Raw genomic sequence first — 25,280 nt, forward strand, 5'->3', positions numbered from 1 at the left:
CTATTTGCTTGTTAACAGGGTGTGTTAACTCTTATTTGTTGCTCAACAGTAGATTCAGCTGAACTCTTCTTAAAGGGGCACCATCTTCATGGAAAAGTGTTTGGCAAACTGCTCGTATTTGTTTCCCAGCACATGATGTGGTGATATAAATCATGTTGAAATGCATCATTGTGCCAACAGGACACAATGTTATTATGACAAAAATGGCTCATGACTCTTTTGGCTCTTCAAACAAAAATGGTTGCCAAGTATTTGTTCATGAAGATACAGATCAGCCATGATCTAACTGAATGGCTCGAGGGGCTGAATGGCCTACCCCTGCTCCTGTGTTCCTTCCTAAGATAGTGCTCCTTTATAAGCCTCTTACTATATAAATATTTCCCTCAATTTCCTCATTCTTTTTTGACCCAGTTCAGGACACGAATGTCAGGCAGTGATCAGCCATCAGAAAACTCACTTGCAGTGCACCATGAAGGACATAGTCACTATTTCCCTTGCAACCAAAGATGAAACATTATTTTGGTCCTGAAAGGCATTTTTGACTGAGCTGTGCAGCAAGAAGGTCTTACAAGGCAAGTCATGATGTTTATACAGATAGTACCATGTGATGACTCCATCAAGTGCGCAATTAAATTGTGCTGGTTGATGATTTAAGGTATGAATTGGTCTTTCAAATCAGTAATACAAGTGTGTAGATAAAAGTCCCAATCTGTACAGCTTTTTTCAGAGTGGAGATGAGGAGGGAACAGAAAAGGAAGCTTGTGAAGAAACTAAATTTCAGACAATCTAAATTTGAGGGCATGAGATTATGCATAAAAACATTAAAATGGGAAGAAATATTTAGAGGGGAGGATGTTGAAGAAAATTGAGAAAGTTTTAAAGGGATTTTTTAAAAAAGATACAAAAGCAATTTATCCCTGCAGGATGATTTGATAGAAGTATTTAAGATGATGAGGGGTTTGGAAAATGGAGATTCAAATACATTTTTTTTTACCATGACGTAAAGGAAAATGGGAAATTAGGCAAATTCTTTTCAGTAAAAGTGTGATAAACACATGGAACAGATCAGCAATAAGATAAATTCTTGTTAACAAATAGGATTCAAGATTATTAGACTTAGAAACGTATCAAGGTAATTTTGTGGGTAATTAAATGGCCGACATGGCCTGCTGGTCTGCACTTGCCTGAAAATTGTGGCCATGTAAGCAGGTTATACCTAATTTAACAACAATAGTGCTCTAATTAGATATCTAGACAATTAATAAATTATTATAGTTATTATGAAAAATTATATCTCCTCCGGTTAATATAATTCACAATTGCATTACAGAGTTGATTGTCATGAAGAATACATGATTCAGAATGTTGACATGCTTTTTTTCATGCCTTTATTGCTTTTTTTGTGTGGGCACAATGTCATTCTCTGTGAACACAGATAAATGATTAAGCTTGTTGCCTTTAGTCTCTTCTGCGAGCCCAGAGTTAAAAGGGTCAATTTTAGGATGGCCGAGCGGGTGCGTTCGTGGCGGGGGGGTTGCTAAAATCGTGGAATCCCGGAGCAGGTCTGGAGTTCGGCTCCAACCCGCCCACTTCCGGGTTCCCCAATGATGCGTGCGCAGCCCCCGCATGCGACAGAGTGGCCTCCTGCAATGAGAGAGGGTCTCCCCGCAACCTGTCAAATGGACCTTTGCAGCTCCCACTAGCTGGTGGCTGCAACATGTCTGTTTCAACTGGGAGTGTTTCCCCCAGCACGGGAAACACGCTCTATTGAGATGAAAATCCCACTCCTCCTAAAATATCATGTCCATCAGGTCTGCAAATGACCTGAACTATCTAAATAATTGCTTTAAGTGGGATCCCGCTGGCTTTAATTGCCGGTGGGAGTCCCGCATGCGGGGGCTGCGCGCGCATCTAAGCGCGTCATTGGGGAACCCGGAAGTGAGTGGGTTGGAGCTGGGCTGTGGACCCGCTCTGGGATTCCCCGATTTTAGCAACCCCCCCCCGCCACGAATGCACCTGCTCGGCCATCCTAAAATTGACCCCTAAGTCATACAGGAAGGTTGCTGGTTCAATTCCAAATCAGTGCTAAGGTAGCTGATCTCAGTGAGGGCAGTCGTAAAGGCTGTACAATTAGTCTCACTGCCCCTGGGGTAGAGAAGGGAAAATTAGCGAAACTCCTGCAACCTGATTGATCTCCAATGGCTCTTGCAGAAAGAGTAGGTGTGAGGACAGGAATTGGCTTGACTGTAATGTCCTCCACATTTGGATAGCCTATCAACTCTCATTGGCAAGTCTCACACATTATTCACACAGAAATAATGGCCATTTAAATGAGGTACCAGAGGGTGACTGAAGCCCATGGAATCATACCAAAGTAGGGAAAGGAAGAAGAAATAAATTGGTTTCCTTTGAAGAATGAGCCATTCGCAACTCCTGAAATAACTGAACCTGATACTCCAATTCAGTTTTACAGTGGCTTCTGGTGTTGGGATCTATTTGTTACCATTTGGTATCTGATTGTAGAATCCACCTGGTATCTGTCTAGTACAGGGATTTATTTGGTATCGGTTGATCTGCAAATCTTGTATCTGTGTTTTCAGCAAAAGATAATGACTGTCTATATAAATCTCCATTTTTTGATGAATATTGTACATTGGAGCCCCTTCAGTGTGAAGACAGAGCTCCTTGTAGTTATACGATCCAGAAAGTGCCAAAATAATATTTTAAAAATTAACTTAAAGTAGGAATTGCAGCAACATTGCACAATTCCTTCAAAGGAAACAGCCCAACATTTGTAATAGACGCTAATTCATCTTGACGTATGAATATAAAAGAACTATGGACCTACATTTTGTTTCTTAGCCAAAATGTTCACGGTAATCTTTGAATCTTCAAGCATTCACCTTCTGCCCTACTTAATTGCCTTTCTACGATATTCAGAATGAAAATTTAATGTAACATTTTTGCTGAAGTATGACATAAAATTGAAAACTTAGCTTGATGGATAAAAGACTTTGTTGCTTATAAGACCGAATTAATCTTTGCTAATAGTTTAGGCTATCCATTTTTTTACTTGAAATAGAACACAAATTTAGATTCATGATGGTTTTAGGACTTAGATTTGCCCGTAGCCAGTGGAATCACAACGGGACAATATGCCTGAAACAAGAAAATAAAGAAAGGAAGGAAAAGAAAGGAAATGGAACAAGAAAAAGAAGGAAAAGAAAAGAGAGGGTTTGTATCTATATAGCACCTTATCATGCCCTCAGAACATCCCAAAGTGCTTCATAACCAATGAATTACTTACAAAGTACAGTCAGTGTTGTTAAGTAGGCAGCCAGTTTGCATACAGCAAGGTCTCACAAACAGCAAATGAGATAAATGACCAGTCAATCTTATTTTTCAAGTGTTATTGGTTGAGGGATGAACATTGGACTTAACACTGGGAGAACGTCCTGCTTTTCTCTAAGTAATGCCATAGAACCTTTTACATCCAATTAAACAGGCAGACATCTCATTCAAAAGACTGTGCCTCAGACAATGCCGCACTCCCTCAGTACCTCACTGAAATGTCAGCCTCAAGCCTTAGATTTTGTGCTCAAGACCTGTAGTGGGGCTGAAATCTACCATCACATAAATCAGAATCATTACAATTAGCCCCAGTCATTCTGCTGCAATCTGTGAATCATGTTCTGCATCATGTTGAATGTGTGTCACTCCCTATGATGCTATTTGACTCTATCTCACACCACTTCCCATGTTCCATGATTCCATTTTGCTTCAATCTACACTACCTCACTTTATTTTGCTCTACATAACTTCCTTTTGCTTCACACAATTTTGTTTTGCTTCACTCCACATGGCTGGCCTTCACTGTACTTTATTTCAAGTCCGCATTTGCATTGCTTGAGAGCTCAAGCTGGAAGTGCATTCCCATGCACTTGCACATGCCTTACTGAACAAGCCTCTGGCTGTCAACCATATGGACAATAGGAAGGCTCGGTTATTTATAGACCTCTTTTCTGACTTAAACAGAGCCTATTTGTAACTGCTTACAAATAGGTGATCATTTTGCTAAAATTAAACTGTTGGTTACCCAAGTTAGACTCTCCATGGGAACCACTGACCTGTTCCATAAAGCAGGAAAAATACCAAGGGAGTCTCACTATTGTCTGGTTAAAAATTGTTTGTATCTGAAGAAAACTGTAGAGCTTGTTCAGTGACTACTGACGTAGAATTTCCACAGCCAGTTTAAAACATGGCTGGGTAAAATCAAAATTTATTGAGTGACACTGAGGACCCTGAAAATGAAGATTTCTCCAAGACAAATTAAGGATTGCTTCCTTTAAAAATATACATAGAAGTACTTAGCTGTGATGGTACTTACCCGCAGAGCTACGATGTGCAACATAGCAACTTTCAAATGTGTCCATATTAGTTTAACCACAGGAAATAGATTGCAACTGCCCTTATGAGACATGCCGTCAACTTCAGACCCAGTTCACTAGCTGAAGAAGCAGAAAATCAACCATAGTTCAAGAAGCAGTTAACAGAATCAAGAGTTGCAAAACTTTTTGTGGGATATCTGGAAATCTAAAATAAACAAAAATGTTAGAGATGCATAGCAGCTCAGGCAGCGACCGAGAAAGACAATCTAATAAATTGTAATAAGTATATGGGTAAGCATAATCTTGGCTCAATTTGTAGCACTCTTACTTCTGAGTTAGAAGATTACAGGTTCAAACCCCTCAGTGAACATGAGTACGTAACCTAGGTGCAGTACCGAGGGAGTACTGCATTGTTGGAGGTGCCTGCTTCGAATGATACATTAAAGTTAGGATTTTCTGTGTCTGTGCTGCCTCGCTCACGTTTTCTGTCCATTTGAATAAATGGGTGGAACATCATGGGCTGGGTGGTACAGAAGCACAAAATCCCAGCCTAAACCGAGGCTCTGTCTGTCTGCTCAGGCGGATGTGAACGAAGGAGAGCAGGGAATTCTCTCGTGCACCGGCCAACTTTAATCCCTGCACCAATGCCACCAATCCAGATTAACTGATCATGAATTAATTTGCTGTTTGTGGAATTTTGCTGTTTGTGTTTGCCTACGTACCAACATAACTACACTTCAAAAAGATAACCATTGATTATAAATCATTCTGGGACAACCTGAGGACATGATCAATATAAGAGCTTTCTTTCTATTGTTTCAGGTGGGAGTCTTCATCAGAACTATTCTTAAAATAGTAGGTACGGTACTGTAGTGGTTATGTTACTAGACTAGTAATCCAGAGGCCGTAGACAAATAATCCAGGGAATGTGAGTTCAAATCCCACCATGGCAGTTTGAGAATTTGAATTCAGTTAAAACAAAATCTGGAAATTAAAAGCTGTTATCAATAAAAAAGTGCCCATGAAGCTATTGGATTATCGTAAAAACCCAACTGGTTCAATAACGTCCTTCAAGGAAGGAAACCTGATGCCCTTACCCAGTCTGGCTGGATATGTGACTCCAGCCCCAGACAAACAGGGATGACTCTTAACTGTCCTCAGAAATGGCCTGGCTAGCCACTCTGTTGTATCAAACTGCTACAGAAGTGGTTCAAGATGGCAGCCCACCACCACCTTCTCACGGCAACTAGGAATGGGCGATAATGCCAGTCTTATCAGCGACCCCACATCCCGAGAATTAATTTTTAAAAAATGAATTTCTTATGAAGGGCTCTACCTGAAACCCAAAGGCTGGCAGATCTGTGTGTGGTCCCAGCATTTTTTGCTTTTATTTAAGCAGTGGTATATAACCAGTTAAAACTTACAGCTTCTCTGTCTCACCAACCTGTTTATTACTAACATAAATTAACCAAAGGCTAACTTGATGAATTTTTTATTGTGACGGAAAGAAGCTTCATATCATTTGAGTTATGAAAACTCAGACAGCATTTTGTAATTCACAGCATATATCAAATAAAATGAAAACAATTCAATCTTGCTTATTTCTGCAGAATTCTGGACACAATTCTCAAAAGTTCCTTTAATGTATGTTGGCCAATTTATAGCTAGGAAGTGAACAGTCCTGTTCAGCCTAAGGGAGTAAGAGGTTGAACTGCCATGTCTTATTTCCAGGCTTTCACCCAAGGAGATGACATAAAAAGCCAAAATGTAGAATTGGTGCCTTTTTAAATGGATGGATATCTTTTCATTAAGAAATATTGTTATGACTAGTTGATGATTATTAAGAAATAATCCGAATACTGAAAATTACTAATAGAGTGCTACTGAGTGCACAGCTCCTGGAATAATTTATTGTTGAGATGTACCCTCAAGAAAGTAGTATCCCATAAAACAGAATAAAAAGGGGAAAAAAAGAATTTGGCACTTGTTTTTTTTTCACTTCTACCTTAAAACAGGAACTCATACATAGGAACAGGAGTAGGCCATTCAGCCCCTTGATCCTGTTCTGCCATTCAATTAGATCAAGGCTGATCTATATCTTAACTCCATTTACCCACCTTGGTGGCGCCAGCAGCCCTGCTGTACCTCACCAATATGTCCACTCTGCACTTGTAGCCTGCCAAAGTTCATCTAGTCCCAATTGGCTGTGGTGTGGCCCTAAAGGAGAGATGGAAGAATGTTTTTGGCATCACTGTCGAACCTAATCATGTCCTTGTCCATTGTCTGCACGCACGTACTTTCCAGCAGGCCATCAGTGAATAGCCATCAGGACCCTAAATCTACAGGGAAGTTAGGGACAGAGACAGAGGGAGCATGTGTGCATGTTAACCCATATACAGACTGAAGTAATATTGAAAACAGACCATTACAGGATTTATAAAACAAAACATGCAAGATATATGTTGGGCTGTAACCAAATAACCCAAACTAACAATGGTCAGTCATGCCCATTTCAGCCAAGTGTGGATGTAGAGAGATGAGAAAGTGAGGGCCTGGATCTTGAAATTGATTTGCTGGGCATGTACAATCAATAGATCTGGACAAATGGATGTGTGGGTCTCAGTTGGAGAGGACTTGGGCATAGAGACCTGGATTGTATGGAAAGGGTACAGAGGAGATTACGAGGATGTTGCCAGGACTGGAGAATTTTAGCTATGAGGAAAAATTGGATAGGCTGAGCTTGTTTTCTTTGGAACAGAGGAGGCTGAGGGGAGATTTAATTGAGGTGTATAAAATTATGAGAGGTCTAGATAGTGTGGATAGGAAATACCTATTTCCCTAGCAGAGAGGTCAATAACCAGAGGACATGTATTTAAAATAATTGGTAGAAGGATTAGAGGGGAGCTGAGGCAAAATGTTTTCACCCAGATGGTGGTGGGGATCTGTAACTCACTGCCTGAAAGGGTGATAGAGGCAGAAACACTCAACGCATTTAAAAAGTACGTGGACATGCACTTGAAGTGCCGTAACCTACAAGGCTAGGGACCAGGAGCTTGAACGCGGGATAAGGCTGGATAGCTCTTTTTCAGCCGGCACAGACACGATGGGCCGAATGGCCTCCTGTGCCATAAATTTCTATGATAAATAGTACAATTATATAGACCAATTGGAATGGCCAAACTTGAGGGTGGGGAATTGAAGCTCGGTATATTGTGACCCTTGCACATTCGTAACGTGCACCTACAAACTGGACAAAACGCCTTTCCACTGGGAATGTATCTGCAAAGGAGACTTTGTAAACAACTTTGATTCTATTAGTGTAACATCTGATCTAAAGAATGCAACAGGAATTCAGGTCCCCGTGTGTGTCGATGAGGTTTCCGTTTTCAATTCGAATACATGTGTATGGGTTCCAGTGGCTCTGAAATCAGCACTATTCTTCCAGTTTTAAAGATATCTCAGTACGACCGTCCTGGTAGCCTCCAGATGGCAGCTGTGGTCTTATTACTGACGCACTCACATGGGTATCGAGCTCCCGGGTGTTCAACCGTGCTACCCCAGCAGAGCAGGGCAGGGCGACCCCACACCTCTCTTTCACTAGATATTTAATTTAACCACTGATCGCGGAAGCTCGTTTTAGCGCTTGTTTTTTTTAAAAAAGAGGCTCTCTGTCCTTTTAAAGTCAGCGAGAGAGCGCCAAACCGTGGAGAAAAGATTGGGTGTATGAGAGAGACAGGCAGGAGGCGGAGTCTGGAACCTACTTTCGGTTTGACAGCGAGGAAAGAGAGAGAGAGAGAGAGACTGAGATCAGGACAAACAGAAATCAGAGGTGAGAAACAAAAAGGAGGAGGACGAGGGGGGGGGGGGGGCGGATAAACAGCTACAAGCTCCGATACAAAGTACCCCGAGTGAAACTAACCAACACCTGACACTCTGAAACCTACCAAGTCCGGGAGAAACTGACAAGCCCCGGGAAGACAGCAGGAAACTGCGGTAAGTGCATAAACATCAAACTAGCTCTTGCTGTAATTTAAACTTGGCTCAAGGATTTAAAATGATCTTGCGATAGATGGACTGAACTTCCGAAACAAAGTGCAGTCAGTTCTCCGTGGAGACTTTTTGCTGATGACATCGGAACTTGATACAGTTTGTTTGTTACAATGTATGATTTCCTGAAGTGGATACTTCCCCCCCCCCCCCCCCCACCCCCGCGAATCGGAGTCTGGGGTCGAAGCGCCGTCGCCTGTCTGAAATCAGTGTGTGTGTGTGTTTTTAAACAAAAATATAAGAAACGCTTTTACTTATATCATGATTTCAATTGAACAGACCCAGGTACATCACAATTGGCGCCGGTGTTCGATCGCGTCGGGGGACACCTCGAGCTGCGTGACCTTTAGCGACCGTGCAACTTTTGTAAAATAATATATAGTTCGCTCCGAGTCTCAACACCCGCCCGCCCACTACACACACACACACACTATGAGCATTGGCCCTGTGTACATGCATGGAGGCCGATGTCATCACTCGGACACGTGCGAGTTGCTGGGGGAATCTTCAATGGTCGGGAGGTTAGATGTCAGTGTCAGTGTGTGTGCGCCTCTCATGAGGCTACGGAAATAAAAAAGCAGCAAACTGTCGAAGAGACGCAGAGCGGACCTGTCAGCAGCTGCAAAAAAAAAAGAGAGAAAAAGGGGTCAACATTTCAGGCAGAGACCGTTGGTACCAAAGATCCCACAGCGAGACGTTAAGACGTCTTTCATCTTTCAGACGCTGGCAGACCAGGTGTGTATTTTAATTCAGAATTCCAGCATTTGCACTTTAAAAGAGATAAACTGGCCAAACTCCTGTGGCGTTCCTCACAGTAAGTTGGAGCGTGCACCGTATTATAAGGACTGGTGGCCATCATTTCATGTAATGCACAATGTATTATTCTGCTGCTAAGGTGTAAGGTTGTGTAACCTCCTGAACGCTTTAATTTCTATGCCAACTTGAAGTCAGAGATCAATTGCTCTTTAGCAGATCCTCAAGGTCAATTTGGGTTCAGCAGAAACTAGCAGGAAATGACTGATTCTCTTTTTGAAAAAAAACTCTGATCCAGAAACTGTAATAATTTATATGGCACGTTATCATGCTGAAGCACTTCACACAATAAATTTATAGGCACAGCGGAGCAGCAGTCAATAAAGCAAGTGGAATATTGAACTATGCAGTCACAACATTAAGCACCAGGTGGAGAAAGTTGTGTTTAAACTGTGCAATGCAGTGGTCAGACCAAGCTCCAGATTATTAGGTCCAGTGTTGGTCTGCGATATACAAGACTATACAATCAGGCATTGCAGGCAAAATGCAGTAAACTGACCAGGTGTCATCATGCTGCTGTCACTTCATTCAAATTTCACAAAAACAAAACAGAAAATCAGAAGTACAGAAATAAAACCATACCACCTCCTTAATAGTACAATGTGAAACCCATAAAGAAAGAAGCTTTTGCCAGGCTTGCCATCTTAGAACTGTGCTACCCAAAGGATAAAATACTTACATTTATATTAGTGTTTTCTCATGTTGACACATCTACAAAACGCCTCACACAAGGAGTGCAGTGATTGTTGTTATGCAGGTAAATGGGGATCTGTAGTTGTGAGTTTCTATTTGCTTCCTGATTGACTTTGTTACCCTCATAGCATTTGCAGATGTTCAGGAAAATATTATCAGCTGTCCCACTACTTAAACTCTGTATGACAGCAGAGACTGATAGTAACGACCATTTGAGGTTGCAAAATACTTTTAAAATGTTGCGGTACTTTGTTAAAGCAACAGGATTTGGAGAGGACCTGCATGTAAAATGTAATTTTCTTTATTTGTTCTTGGGATGTGGGCATCACTGGCAAGGCCGCATCCCTAGTTGTCCTGAGAAGGTGGTGGTGGGCCTTCTTGAACAGTTCAATCCTTGTGGTGATGGTGCTCTGACAATTGTGTTAGGTAGGGAAGAAACTTTTTAATACAAGATAATTCCTTGAGAAAGTATATTCCATAGTTTCCTGATGGCTTGTTTGGTAAATGCATTGCCAGGTGTGGTACGGGCCAGGTTTGATATTGTCTATGTTGAGTTATCTAACTAATGCAGCAGAAGGAATAGGACCACTACAATTGGCCTTAGTTCCCTTAGGCTAAGGAAGGGAATAATCAGGTAGAGTTCCCACTCCTGACTGTTATACAGTGACCCTGCCCTAAAGTATGCATGCACAGATGCCAGTTGAGGACAGGTTCAGGTTGAGGTGAGAAGCCCTTCATGATTTGATAGCTTGTCAGCATTCACTATCCAGGCTCACACATGATGAACCGTTTCTTGGGCAAGGTGTGGAAGGAATGCCGGGACTTGTGAATTGTACCCCAATAAAAGTCACCACCTTCAGGAAAGGAGGGGAACGTTTTGTTGAAAAAGATGTATTCCATGACTTAACAATATAAGCTGTGTTAATATTTGAATCAATAGTCAGTTATGAGAAAGTAGAACGCTCACAAGAATAATTTTGGCTAAAAGCATGTTTGTGTTTGCTGCTTACTTATTTTTGAGAGCATCTATGTCCCGTAAAGAAATTTTGTAGAATGTTAATCACAGTAAAAATATTATATGAACGACATTACTAATCTCGAGACAGATCTCAGAAACCACTGCGCTGAAGGAATCTTTGAATAAGACTTAGTGTATATCTGGTTATTTTCTGCAAACCAATGGCTGATATACAGTGATCATGCTCACTGTATACTGCCTTTATCCTTTAATATGATAATCTCTGGCAGTAAATGTTTTGGGACTGGGAAATCTAAGGCTTAAGAGCTCATTCTGTCCGTGCTCAGCACCCCTGTGTTACGATTCAGAAAAAACAAGAGTTCTTATTCCCGCTTGCCAACAAGTAACTCCTGTTGGAAATTGCATATCTGTTGAAAGTTGAGTGACAACAGGAGCAGGCTTAACTGTGATGCCTCCCATACTCAAATAGCCTGACTCACTGTCTTGGTTCCCCCAAGAAGACTGGTCATTTGGGTTAGGTAAAGGAGAGCATCTGGGGTGCATGAAGTGATACTCCAGCAGGAAAAGAGAGCAGAAAATTGGAGGGGGAAAAACCCTCTTCACCCACAAACTCCACCTGTATTATAAAGAACAGAGCTAACTGACTCTATGTCTAGGCATGGTCACGGCAATGTTGATAAAACGCATGAGTTCCATTCTCACGGTGTACAACATCACCCCAAGCCTTCAGTAAGTTGCTGCCTTGAAACATATTCCAGCCTCTATGGCATCCCATACAAAAATATCCTTTTTTACAAGGAATACAATGTTTTAAAAAAAAGGACACTTTGTCTAGAAATTACTTTTGGTGATAAGAGCCAAATGCTTAACACATTTGCGTAATATTCCTCTGTCCGCTATTTCAATGGGGTCATTAACATCTCCGCTGAAAGGGGCAACACAATGGGCTCGATTTTAGGGTCGGGTTTCCGGCGGGTTACCAGCGGGGTGGCCCCGAAAATCCCGATCTCCGGTCATGTGACCGGATCGCGACGAAATCCCGGCCACTTCCGGGTACCGCGCTGACGTGCGGGGCTGCGCGCGCAAGCCCCGCTGGTGGGAATCCCGCAGGCAATTAAAGCCAGCGGGGTTCCACCTGAGAGTACTTACCTTGCTCGTTGTGGTCGGTTAATGAGCTGAAGCAGCTGTCAAAAGAGGAAGTGTGGGATTTCAGGTTCAAGGCAGTGAGTTTCCCACACTGGGGGAAACAGACTCCCTCCAACCAGGCGTGTTGCAGCCAGCAGCCTGTGGCAGGTGCCAAGGTGCGCTCCACGGGGGAGAGCCCTCACCCACGCAGGAGGCCACCGCGTCACATAGGGCAACCCCTGCCCTCCACCACCCCCCGCCAAGCCAGAGGACAGACCGACACGAAACTGCAGCCCCAGTCCGAGGAACCACACACCTACCCTGCACAACCCCTCAGACCAACACCTGCCAGATGGGTGGTGTGTGGACACCCTCGGAAGACGAAGAGCATGACCAGCACCAGCAGCCTCGCAGTCCACGCCGTCCGCCGCACAGACGTGGAGCCCCCCAACACGGTGTTGTTGCACGCCCACCTGCACAGCAGGAGGGAGGGCTACCGCAGAGAGAGACGCGTCGCAGAGGGCACTACCCTCGCCACAGGGTCCACAGACCGAGGCGCAGCTCCCCGGACCTCTCCGAGCAGCAGTGCACAGGGAGGCGCAGATTCGCTCGACATGTAGTCGTGGAGATCTGCAGCCTCTTTCATGCCGAGCTGCTCCTGGCTGGCCCCAGCACCAACTGCTTACCTGTCGCTGGCAAAGTCACCACTGCCCTCCACACCTTCTCCTCCGCATCCTTCCAGGGTGCAGCCGGCTACACCGCCGATGTCTCTCAGTCGTCTGCGCGGACGAGCCCTGCAAATACACCTGCACCTACTCTGCAGTAACACGATGGGTGGCATCAGTGGTGGGTCCTCATAGTGATACCCAGGAGCGGGCATTATTGGACACAACGGACAGGATTCGCGGAGACATGGCAGTGGTGGTGTCAATATAATGTGTGCTGTTTGTTGCTCTGAAATTCAATATGGGTAACACCCATGACAAACCCTCAGACACCCTTGTGCACCCCCTTCATGCTGATGAGACGTTTGCCTTACGCTGCCTACTGCACATATGTGATGCATGCCCTGTGGCTGCAGCACAGGTGGTGGCAGGTTGAGTGAGGCTGGCCGTGAGGGAGGTGCACGAGAGGGTGAGTATGGGATGGAGCCATGAGATTGTATGAGGATTGGGTTGCGTGTTAGTGGCAGGGTGAGTACTGGCGAGGTGAGTAGGTGGAGGTAAGATGAGGACGGGGTGTGAGTGGGTATGAAGGGTGATGTGACAGAATAGTGTTGGCGGTGCCGAAGGAGATTTGGGGTGGGGGCAGTGTTGTGGCAGACGGAGTGTAGGGGAAAGACTTCGTGTTCTCACTGTGGCGGACCTACTGCGGTCATTGCAGTGCCTCCTGCACTGTATGCAGGTGGGCCATATGTTGGTGGCGCAGGTGACCCCCTCTGCCACCTCGAGCCAGGCCTTCTTGGTGGCAGAGGCAGGCCGCTTCCTCCCGCCCGCCGGGGGGAAGATCTGTGTCCTCCCCCTCCTCCTCACCCCATCTGATGATAGCTGGGGTGAGGCATCATTAAACTGGGAGCAGCCTTCCCCCTGGGCTGCTCCATGCTGCAATTTGTCCCATTGGTTGCAGCATCTGTCAGTGGAGGACTGCCCCTTTAACTAGAGAGCCTCCAGCTGACAGATCGTACTGCGCATGCGCAGCCCGACCGACGCGCAGGCCAGCACCATGGACCCCGGAGGAGCAGGTAATTGATTCCTATTAGGGTGTTGCCTGCTACGATCGCGTTGGCAACCCACTAATTTCGCCGTCCGCGTTTTCGACGCTCCCGGAGGACCACCCGCTGGGAACCCGCAGGCCTGCTAAATTCGACCCCAATGTCTCATGAACACGATAAGTCGTCAGCCACTATTACCAGCAACAGCTTCTGTGTCTAAATATTTTTTTTCTGTAACATGGCAGAGTAACCACAAACATCTTAAATAATAATACAAGGATAGACTTGAAAGTTGTTTTCCTCAGGAAATTATCCCCCCTCCAAATTCTTTTCCCTTTCACTCCTTAGGACACAATTATGCAGGCACCAGCCATCCTGTGGTACCCTGCTAAAATAGTCATTCTTCTCGTGTGAGCCTCATTAACAAGTGTCGGCAGAAATTGGCATCTTAGCCAAGCCTGATTCTGTCCTGCTGAACATCGACAGATGTGCACTTGCCAGTAGTAGCTGCTGAATAACAATGAATAGTGATTCTTTCCCACCCCCTCATACTTAGCCAAGGCCAGGGGCAGCAGGGGTGCTACCTTTACTACCACACACTGGCCTCCGAACCTGGGACATTCCTGGTATGCCTCAGTTCCAAAATAGTCAGTGCATTTAAAAACAGAGTCATATCGCGCTCCCATTGTTGTTCCATAAGAACACATTCAAAGGTCTATTATAACCATACCTGAAAATTTACACTTGCCAGAGTTGAGTTAATTTACCCCTTAGCTGGACCTGAACAGTTTAAGCCTCTCACCAGGTTGAGTGATATCAATGCATTTATCAGTTGCAAATGCAGATAAAGAACCCAGTCCTTCATGGGTTCTTTATCTGCATTTGCAACTGATCTTTTCCAACTTATAGCATCTTTTTCTTACTCCTAATTTCTACTAACACCTACCAGCAGTGCACTGTATTTATATTTTCAAATTAAGTTCCTCCAGTTAAAAGTTTGAGTAAAGTTAATTTGGGTGAATTTCAAAAGAAAACTCTACTAGTGGGAATAACTTTTAATAAGAGCTTAATGCATTTGATTATATATGCCCCATCCTTCCATACTATGGTATCGAGCTTCTGCCACCCATTGCCATACCCCCTCCTTCAGCCAAGGGTGGAAGATGCTGGGTTGTAAACTTTTTTATAGGTACTATCAACACTACGTGATGTTACTCTCTAATTGCCTTTTGGGGCGAGATTCATCTTGCTCACTTTTCCTTCCCTTCGCCCCTGCCCTTTCCAGTTCTAACTATGCATTTTGAAATATTAACCTTTCTTTTCTCTTTTCAAATGCAATGGACCTGCTGTGCATTCTCAATGCTTTCTGTCCTTGTATCATATTTCTGGCCAAGAGCTAATCAACCTAGTTCAGGGGGAAACAAATTCAAATAACAGTTAATTGGGATTATACTCTGACACTCTGCATGGGAGATCTCTGGATGGGCTTGCTAGCATATATTCAACTGAAAGGGCCAGTTGATAAAAAATTATATCTCAAGAGTTTAATTTACCCTCTTTGCAGTGGGCCATGATTTCTGAAATTGAATCTGCTCTCAATTAACATTTAATTCAAATAGCACTTCATCTTTCCATAGAATGCTCACTTAGCAGTTAGTCACATTGCTCAGAAAAGAATCTAAAAGTATCCGATCACTGTTCAGGGGATGGGTGGGAAAGTTTATGCTAAATGCCCTGCTCAAAGAATTCCACTCAGCCGCTCCACGTTGGCCAGCAGAAGTTTACAATGTGGTGGATCGTGTCACTACACCTTACTTTTGCAAACCTGTTGAAGTATTTTGCAAGACACTTAAACACATCTGTTTTTTTTATACAGAAGACACTCAGGCACTTAGGCTACACTATTTGTGATCAAGTGGTTTTGGCACTTGGTGCTAAACCAGTCACAAGTTCAAGTCCCAATGCTACCTGTAATTCAAACTCATCAGCGTCTTGTTGAATTAATTTTTCAAACTCACTGGGTCAGTTTTTGTTGGTTTCCCAACCACACCACCAGTTGGAATACGCATCTTAACTGTACTGTTCCATTTTAACATTGCCCTGCTTCCCCAGTTCAGTTGTCCCTCAGCCAGCTGATTCAAGGCATGGTGTTGATCGCAATCTTACCCACTTGCAGAGACTGAGGTAGGAATAACTTCCAGGTGGTTTAAAAACACAAATAAATAGCTAGATTACTTAACAGATTTTAAAAAACCACAGAGGCCATAATTGGATTCAAGGGCCAGAAGTTGTGCAGAGCGGCATGGCAACGCTGGCTGCAGCTCCTGCGAATTAAATTAACAAATGTATTTACTGCGGGCTCTGTGGCCTCGACTTGCTTGATTTTGAACTTTTAAAAAATTGTGCGCTATCAACTCATCCTCTGAGCAGGGTAAGTTGATGTGCAAGGAACAGTCTGTGAGAATAGAATACACGCCCCACAAAATCTGTCAGGAAGAGAAGTGACGCCCACAAGCAGGTAAGCAGACTTCATTCATTTAAAGCTTATATTCTGGAAGTCATTGTAAACAAAAATTTCAAATTTTTAAAATAAAAAGCCAAAGAAATAATTGAATTAAATTAAAGAGACAGAAGGGAAAAATAAAATTTTTAAAAAAATGTTTAAATTTTTTGTTACTGACCAAAAACTATTCAAATAAGGAGTAATATGAGACTCCACATTTTTAAAATTTAATTTTTAGTTGTTTGGCTGTCATTAAGACTAACCGCGCTTTTAAAACTTAGTTTAGACCTGGTATTTTTAAGCGTACCTGTTTGGTGGCGTAATTAGTTACTTTCCAGCCGGGCGGATGATCAAGTTTGCGATTTTTCAGTGATTTCAATGATTGCAGTGTGCGATGGCCCTTTAATTCGAAGCTGTCAAATTGCTGGCGCACCAATAGGAGCAAGTTCACAATTTCCGCGTTTTAGTGCGCGTGTGCAAACACGGGAACTTGCTTTTTCGATTCGCCATTGAAAACGGAGAGCGCTGTTGAGCTCCTCTGTTATTTCGGGAGCAAGTTCTGCTCCCAAGACTGACACAATATTCACTACAAGCATTCCCTCAGGTGTCCACGACACCTAATTAAGCAATAAATGTAAGAATCCCTCAGCAGGCAAAACAGATGTGCCACTAATAATACACCATGTCCTGAGTGGCCTCTGTTTATTCAGTGCACAGGAGTAGTTTGTTATACTTAACGCCAGTAAATGAAAATTCTGAGTAAATAACTGGAAATCATTCAATATATGCTAAATCATTTTCTGCCTAGACCCATAATTTTCACTCTTGTGAACGGAACCGTTTTGGCTGTAAACTACTGTCAAGTGGGTCAATTATTTTGCCACATTACATATGATAACGGGTTTGTTGTCTGCATTCTGCACATGCACTTTACCCCACAGTGTGCTATAAGATCCTTTTTTTTAGTAGCTTACCAAACTACAGAAAATTAAGCAATGTCAGGGCAAAACTCTTAATATTTTGGGGGAAATCTTTTCCTTTCTAATTCAAAAGCCCCCTAAAAATCTGTGCAGTGTTTCACAGTGCTGATGAGGAAATACAATATTGTTACAAGCAGGGAATTGACTGTAATATGAATACACACTCCCTCTATCTGGTTTAGTTTTCTGAGCACAATTGTACCAGTTATTGTTTCAGTTTTAAGCATGTGACACCCCGTGTTGAAGTGTTGTGAAAATAAGACTTGTGGAATTTTTGGAACCTATCATTGAGCAGCATTTAAGCATTCTTCCATAAAACGAGAAAATTTTACGCTTCATTTTCCAATAAACTACCTTTCACTCTCTCCATCCATTCTACCCACTCCCGGTGTTCCTTCATTTCCCACCAAGAATGCAAAATTGGGCAGCCATAAAGCCAGCAAAGTAAATAGGGTAGTCACCTTTTGCCAATAACAAGGGGCAGAAGAGGGGAAGGACATGAGTTAACTTGAATTCTAGGCATTGGTTTTTTTTAAAAATTGTTCTAGGAATGTGAGCAACACTAGCTAAGAAGCTTTTATTATCTAGCCCTAGTTTTCTGAAGGAATTAAGAGTCACCACATAGAATTACATATTACATAGAATTGCATAGGATATACAGCACAGAAACAGGCCATTTGGCCCAACTGGTCCATGCCAGTGTTTATGCTCCATACACGACTCGTCTCATCCTGCATCATTTAACCCTATCAACATATCCTTCTATTCCTTTCTCCCTCATGTGTTTATCTAGTTTTCCCTTAAATGCATCTATGGTATTCTCCTTGTGGTAGCGATTTCCACATTCTAACCATTCTTTGGGTAAAGAAGTTTCTCCTGAATTCCCTATTGGATTTACTAGTGACTATCTTATATTTATGGCCGCTAGTTTTGGTCTCCCCACAAGTGGAAAATTCATCTCTACGTCTACCTCATCAAACCCTTTCATAATCTTAAAGACCTCTAACAGTCTTTAAGAGTGGGACCGGAGTCACATGTAGCTCATACAGGGCTTGCAATTTCCTGAAGGACATTAGTGAACAAGTTGGGTTTTAAATATCAAAACAGGAGCGTTCATGGTCATTTTTTTTCATTTAGAGCCATGAGGTGCAGGAGTGAAGTTAGGAAATGCTTCTACACGCAAAGGGTGGGAGACGTTTGGAACGCTCTTCTGCAGACGGCAGTTGATGCTAGCTCAATTGTGAATGTTAAATCTGAGATTGATAGATTTCTGTGAACCAAGGGTATTAAGGGATATGGGGCTAAGGCAGGTATATGGAGTTAGGTCACAGGTCCGCCATGATCTCATTGAATGGCGGAACAGGCTCGAGGGGCTAAATGCCACTGCCACTTGCTGCCTCCTGATATGCGCCACCTTCTCCTGCAAGAAAGTGAGACATGTGTCTGGGTGATGTGCCTGTCATGGTTGAATAGCTGCCAGTGCGTGTGGCTTGTGAGTTGTGAGTGGGCGGCTTGAAACATGGTAATGTGTAAGGGTGAGAGGAAGCATCTGATTGGAAGAGTTGAGTACTGATGGAAAGAGTTTGTTGGTATGTGGGGGATGGGGGTGTAGTGCGTGATGCAGTTGGTAGGAGACGCCACTTGACAGTTGACCTCACTCACCTTGACCACTCATGTCAAAACATTGAACTTCTTCTTGCACTGTATCCATGTTCATGATGCTGTGCGCCTGGCATTGATTTCGTCCCCGCTGCCTCCCACTGCCTTTTGAGTATATATCTGGAGGGCCTCTTGCCCTCCCCCTGCGGATATAGGATGTCCCTCCTTCTGTCCACCTCTTGCACTCAAGGTCTCTAGTGCATCAGCAGAGAACATTGGTGCATGTGAGAATCCCTACGTGGTCAGTTTTCGGTAAAATATTAAGATGCCTACGTGGCAAAGAAGCAGAATGCAAAATGGTTAGAAAGGGTTAATTAGTTAGTAACTGAGATTGGTACAGGTGGCCTGGCCTCCTGCTGGGCCATATGTTTGCTTAGTCAGCAGGTTTGCATTGTCTTATCAATGTAGAGTCTTTGATGTGATTCAAGGACTGGTCTGAATGTCTCCATGTTTATGGCAGATCAATATAGGTAACGAGCTTAGCCAAAGTTGAAAGACATTCCAGGTTGGAAGGTGAGGAAGTATCCCCTTTGATGTCTAACAGCAGCATGATCAGCACATGGACGATCTATGATTGGCCGGCAATAATGTAACCTCGCATGGCAACCTATGCCCGGCTTATGATTGGTGTTGACCCTCGTTAAGTATGTTCCAACTCCTATTGATCTGTATAAAAACGTGTGGATTTCTGTATGTTTCTTGTTCTTGCTCTGCCAGCATAGAGGGACTCTATCAGGAGTCCAAATCAATGCTGCAGGCTAAGAACCCTGCTATTAAAGTTGTGATGAACTTTAAAATGTATTCGACTCAGTTTTTACTGAACCAGACTGAGGGGAAAGAATCTGGATCGTCACATGCACTCTCGCAGGCCTGGTACCAACTCCGATCGGCAGATTGGTGAGGTCTGGCATGCAGATTGTAGGATGTGGGACTTAGTAGTGCGCAACCTTTATTCAATGTTATAACATAACTCATCAGTGTGTAAACATAGGGATGGGACCTGTATCTGTGTTTTACGTGTGCGATGTCTGATCTCCGTTCAAACTCCGCGCAGACAGTAGACTGTTATTTTCAGCAAATAACAGGTACCAGATACCTTTAAGAGATTTCTAAGAAACATCCTACCTTTAAGAGATTGAGCTCCCTCTGGTACTGGAAAGTGCAAATTGCATTGATTCCACATGCAAGGCCTGGAAAGGAAGGCTGATTGCAGGTAAGTCCTCGGGTGGGTCCAAACTTGCGTCCTGCCTGCGTAGGGTCCATCGGGCGCGAGGTCGTACCGCATCCGCTACCCCCGCCCGAAACGGATCCTTATCCAATTTTTCCCCCAAGATGTCATTAAGGTTTATGACACCAACTGTATTCCACAAGTGTGTTAAAGCCTTGTGACACATTCTCTGCCATTTGTTATTTTCTATCCTGCTGTTGACGTGCCGACCAGTACAATGACATTGTTGTACTGACTCCTTTTTTTCCCCCCCCTCCAAGGGCAGGTCTGATGTTTACATTTTTGTCCCACGTCCCTATTTGGCCCCAATATTCCAAAGTACCTTCGAAAAACTTATGTATTTTAAATGGCAATTCCACTCTACAAGAAATTTCACCCTGACTTACCGCAAATAAATTTCTCCAACTTATCTCGCGGACCTACATTGGCTTTCTGGTCCCAAGAAGCTCAAAAAAAATGTGGACTTGTTTTTCTCCATGTTACTAGGAGGTGTTAATGACACCTTCTTCCATTTGGATCCCCCTCTCCATTCAACCTGCAGCGGCTGAAAATTTTGATTTACATGGAGGGGAATTAAGGACAAGCAACAAAACCAAAACTGCCGTGAGCGGTGCAATGTCGGAGGAACAGAGCCCGGTCTCTTCCGTCAAGAAGCAGCAGGACCAGACGGGGGATAGGTCGGAAGCTCGGGGACAAAACAAAAGTAGTAACAAAAACAGTGGACGTCTCACTGAAAATCAATTAAATATACCGATAAAACACCAAGGTTTGGAGTGCGAACGCAAAAACATTGGTAAAAATAACATTTGGGGACCCTGATTATTTTAGGAGGAGGATCTAACTAGTTAAGTTTATGCCGAGTTTTACATTTCTGCTGTGCTCAAATTGAGACCTACGGCGTCCGAAGGCTACTTGTTTTCCTTTTGCGGTATGCCCCCTCTCTTACCTCCAGTAATTGTAGGGCCCAGTGAGGAGCCAACATCTGTGAGAAAACGGCATTTTGTTTTCTGCGCTTCCCACCTCCATTCGTGGGACCCACAACACTTGCCATTGAGATCGGGGAGGTCAGGGTGTTTATCTTGTGTCTGTGCCAATAGGTGCAGCACTGCAGGCTTGCCATTGGCAGCATACCGTCAAAGTAAAGGTGCCTTTAACTTCCAAGGCATGATGATTTTCAGAGGGGCTGATACTGTGTAGGTCGCTCTGTGTTTACCGTATTTGGCCCTGACAATTGGAATTAAACGGATTACATCAGAGTTATGATCTGCTCAGATAGTCTGAAGTACCTGTTGATCTGCTGGGAGATGTATTTGTTCATCAAATAGATTGTTCAATCTTTTAGAAAAGTTTCACAATTCTGAACAAATATAACAGTGGTTTAAAAAAAAATCATCAAAGTATAATGATAAAAGGATGGTGGAAATCTGAAATAAAATGAGATAGTGCCGCAAATTGTACAGCAGGCCAAGCAGCAGTTTGAGAGAAAATGATAAGTTTAACCCAATCTTCTCATTCAGACGCTGACCAGTCTGCTTTTATTTAAGAATATCAAACTTCTGACGACTGGACGTGCATTTTACATTGACGTTGCAGGTCTTGGGCACTTTGTGTGCAAGGTGAGTAGGTCGGCTTGATGCAATCACAAGTGCAAGAGGTGCAGGATTGCTGAGCAATGTGTATCTAACTGCTTGCCTATGTTTCATTCATTGGCATATGCTTGGCTGACCCTGGAATACAGGCTAGGCAAGGGTATTAAGGGTTACGGAACCTAGCTGGGTAGCGTTAAGATACAGATCAGCCATGATCGAATTGAATGGCGGAACAGGCTCGAGGGGCTGAATGGCCTACTCCTGTTCATATGTTCCTGTATGGTGTCCACCAATTCCTGAGAACCTTTGCACGATCTCTAAACACTGCAGGAGTTTGGTTGTTTCCTTGGACCAGACCTCAGTATTGTGATTTGAGTAACTTTATGTTGTTTATCATTGTTTTTTATTTTTTGGTGGGGAAATCATAGTCTGGGCAGAGGATAGAACACTAATACACGAGCACAGGGATCAGTTTCAAAGATTGGATTGTTGATCAAGGGACTGCTGAATCAGGATTGATGACTAAGTTATCCCAGTAATACACCCATGCAGAAAATTTGCACTGTGGAAAAATAAAAATGGAGCGTAATGAAGGACTTGGAAATCTTAAAGAAAATTGACGAACCAACAGATTGGGCTAACGCATTAGTATCTGTTGACAAAAGGAATGGTAAATTGCAAATTTTTGGACTACAGAGACCTAAGAACCCCTGGTGATTCCTGTAGAAATTCTAGCACAGTTTGCTAATGCAAAATATTTTAGTGAGTTAATGCATACTAGAGGGCAACTGAAACGGAATGAAGTAAGTTCCAAGTTACCCGTATTCACTATGTCTTATGGGAGATACAGATTCTTGCAGTTTCTCTTTGGCATTGGTTCAGCTGCAAAGTATAACAAAAAACATCCCTATGATATATGAATACATTTAAGGTGTCAGCACATCGATGGGTGACATAAAAGTTACAGGATTCATCCAAAGAGGGTGCTGACTTCAGACTTACAAGAACAAATGCATGTTCGAAGTCATGGAGCTGACATTTGCTGGTGGTTATTACCAGTAGTGAGGGCACTCTACTTGACTGTATGAAACGCTCAGGTACTTAAGGGCAGCAGGCTCATGGGAACACCACTACCTGCACGTTCCCCTCCAAGTCACACATCATCCCGACTTGGAAATATATCGCCGTTCCTTCATTGTCGCTGGGTCAAAATCCTGGAACTCCCTACCTAACAGCACTGTGGGAGAACCTTCATCACACAGACTGCAGCGGTTCAAGAAAGCGGCTCACCACCATCTTCTCAAGGGCAGTTAGGGATGGGCAATAAATGCTGGCCTTGCCAGCGACGCCCACATCCCATGAATGAATAATAAAAAAAAGGTACTGAGCACATGCTATGTCTACAGTGGAAGAAAGGTGTGCAGAGACTTCAAGGTGTGATCAACTACCTGGGTAGAATCATACCAAATCTCCCAGGAAAGAGTATCATTTTGTAGAAAACCATAAGCAAAGACCACTGAATAAAGCTGGAATCAAGAATAGGAAGAAGCATGGGAACTGTTAGAGATCGCTTATGCAAGAGATAGTTCTGAAGTTGAGAGATCCTGAAAGACCAAATAAATATTTCAACTGATGCGTTAGACGCAGGATTAAGGGTCGAGCTGCTGCAAAAGTCTGATGAATTAGCGACAACCTGTTGCTTATGCCTCATGTTCACTGTTCATGAGGCAAAATAGATACAGATAGATCAGGAACTGCTTGTGAAAGGTTAATGTCTGTGGATATACCATCACTGTTAAAATAGACCATAAGCTGATCATTTTCTGTATTTGTGACATCATTGAATGATTGTCCTTTGCAAAGCCAAGGAACTATGATCAGGTGGCAGACGAATCATCTGAAGAGGTGAGGTTGTGAACACCAATGTGCAGCACTGATTAATGGACTCCTCAACTTCTTCCAACTATCTCCAGACATGGTTATATACAGAACAGTGTGTTTAATAATAAATAGAAACTGGTACAGCTCAGCAACACAACATCACAGTTTTCTCTATCTATTTTCTTCTTTCATTCAGTTTATGTCTTATATACCCAACTTCCCCTCCCCTTCCCCAAGAGTTGGAGCAGTCACAACCCCTCATTCTCATTAGCCATCTCCTCACAACAACAACAACTTGCATTTATATAGCGCCTTTAAAACATCCCAAGGCGCTTCACAGGAGCGATTATCAAATACAATTTGACACAGAGCCAAATAAGGAGATATTAGCACAGATAACCAAAAGCTTGGACAAAGAGGTAGGTTTTAAGGAGCGTCTTAAAGGAGAAGAGAGGTATAGGGAGGGAATTCCAGAGCTTAGGGCCGAGGCAACTGAAGGCACGGCTGCCAATGGTGGAGCAATTAAAATTGGGGATGCGCAAGAGGCCAGAATTGGAGGAGCGCAGAGATCTCGGAGGCTAGTAGGGCCGGAGGAGGTTACAGAGATAGGGAGGGGCGAGGCCATGGAGGAATTTGAAAACAAGGATGAGAATTTTTAAATCGAGGCATTGTCAGAATGTAATTGGGAACCAATGTAGGTCAGCACAGGGGTGATGGGCGAATGGGACTTGTTGAAAATTTGGATACGGGCAGTTGAGTTTTGGGTGAGCCCAGGAGCAATGTACATTAGGCAAATTTAAGCTAATCATCACTGATGCTAGAAAAGGAAGAGACCTTTGGGATTCTCAAACAATAACGCAGGGATGGCCATAAATCAAACAAAATTGTTCTCCAGCAATTCAAGAGCACTCGGACTGTAAGAAGGAGTTTGCAATAATAAATGTAATAGAGGAGGAAGAGAGAAATACCGCAGAGCTTAGGTTAAAAAAAAGCTGCTAAAGATGCACGAAGGACATAGAATAGAAAAATGTAAAAAAAATGTATTCGCTCCAAATTACATTAGAATTTGCTCGTGTGGTAATTGCTAAAACTGTAAACTAACCCAACAAGCAGAACCACTGAAACCTCACTCCGTGCCACATTGACTGTACAAGAAAGTTTGCATAGATTTTAATCAACTTGCAGGGGAACGATTAGATGATAGTTAATGACTCTCATGCAACTTTGAGATGTTGACAGCACACATGATCAGGAGCAAAATGGTGATAAATTGCACAAAAGCTATTTGCTCAGGTGTGAAATACATGGTGAAGTGTTTAGTGACAACGGGCCACAACATCCCAAGTTCTGAGTTCAGACAGTCTACAGAAGAACGGGATTTCATTCCCACACCTTCAAGTACAAATTACCCACAGTATAATCAACTTGTACAGATGTCAGTGTAAACTGGAAGGAATCTGATTTAAAGTAGTGTAAATGATGTGTATAATAGTCTTCTATTTACCACAGTAAACCAATTAAAGAGTTACTGCTCATGGGAAGGAGAACAGGTAGTCTACCTTTATGTAATACAAGTACATTGTATTACAGGATTACTATTAATATATTGAAGTGGAAGATCGTAGGGAATCATTTAGTTTTAAATAAATGCACTTGTTTTATTTGTTTGGAAGGAAGGAAGATG

The 25,280-nt window shown here is 43.2% G+C and overlaps 1 protein-coding gene and 1 long non-coding RNA gene across 2 annotated transcripts in view; one reads left to right on the forward strand and one right to left on the reverse strand.

The window, feature by feature from the left end:
• The window catches only part of LOC137300112 (uncharacterized), a 32,876-nt gene extending 26,284 nt beyond the window's left edge, over nt 1-6,592 (reverse strand). The window contains exons 1-2 of the long non-coding RNA XR_010958029.1: nt 6,506-6,592; nt 4,388-4,508 (exon numbers count right to left, since the gene is read on the reverse strand). This is a non-coding gene — a long non-coding RNA (uncharacterized lncRNA). The remainder of the gene's footprint in view (nt 1-4,387; nt 4,509-6,505) is intronic.
• Nucleotides 6,593-7,899: 1,307 nt separating this feature from the next.
• LOC137299885 (thyroid hormone receptor alpha) overlaps nt 7,900-25,280 on the forward strand; it is a 256,341-nt gene continuing 238,960 nt past the window's right edge. Inside the window, exon 1 of the mRNA XM_067968857.1 lies at nt 7,900-8,381. The gene's annotated coding sequence lies outside the window, so the exon portion shown is untranslated. The remainder of the gene's footprint in view (nt 8,382-25,280) is intronic.

This window comes from Heptranchias perlo, chromosome 30, assembly GCF_035084215.1.
Source record: "Heptranchias perlo isolate sHepPer1 chromosome 30, sHepPer1.hap1, whole genome shotgun sequence".
Lineage (NCBI taxonomy): Eukaryota > Metazoa > Chordata > Chondrichthyes > Hexanchiformes > Hexanchidae > Heptranchias > Heptranchias perlo.